Raw genomic sequence first — 607 nt, forward strand, 5'->3', positions numbered from 1 at the left:
TGGAGGAAGCGCCGGAGGGGGTGCAGCTGACGGCTCAGCAGGCACAGGCTCAGGCAAAGGCTCAGGAGGCTCCGTCCGCTCTCCCGGCAAGGGCGCCTGATTTCCCCCCGCGGGGGGGTGTTTCCTCCTCTGCCACAGTCTCCAACCCCCGCTGCCTCCCAGTTATCCCCTCCGCGGGTGGCCGTTCCTCCCACTCTCTCAACTAACGGTACAAATCTCCCTTAACGTCCCCGCCTGGATCCCAGCCCAAGAGGCACTCCCCCAAGTCCTTCCGAACCTCCCGCCGTAACTCCCCCCATGGACACCGCAGAGGGGGCTCGTCCGTCCCCGCTGGTACCGTCCCTACAGGAAAACCCTCCGTCTCTGCCGCACCCTCCGCGTCCACGCCCTCAGGCAGAGATGGACCGCTCTGTGAGCCCCGCTCCACAGCCGCCCACTCCGTCCGAGTTTGACTCACAGTCCCTGGGGGCACTGCCCCCCCTTGGTTTTGAGCCGGCGCTTCATCCGCAAACAAAACAGCTCGCGCCGCCGACCAACACTCCCCAGCTTTCCGTCCTGCCGTAACTACCTCCTCCACTCTCCCCCACGCTTGTAATCGCTCCGCAGC

The sequence above is a fragment of the Haliaeetus leucocephalus genome, unplaced genomic scaffold, assembly GCF_000737465.1.
Source record: "Haliaeetus leucocephalus isolate CR32 unplaced genomic scaffold, Haliaeetus_leucocephalus-4.0 Scaffold431, whole genome shotgun sequence".
Lineage (NCBI taxonomy): Eukaryota > Metazoa > Chordata > Aves > Accipitriformes > Accipitridae > Haliaeetus > Haliaeetus leucocephalus.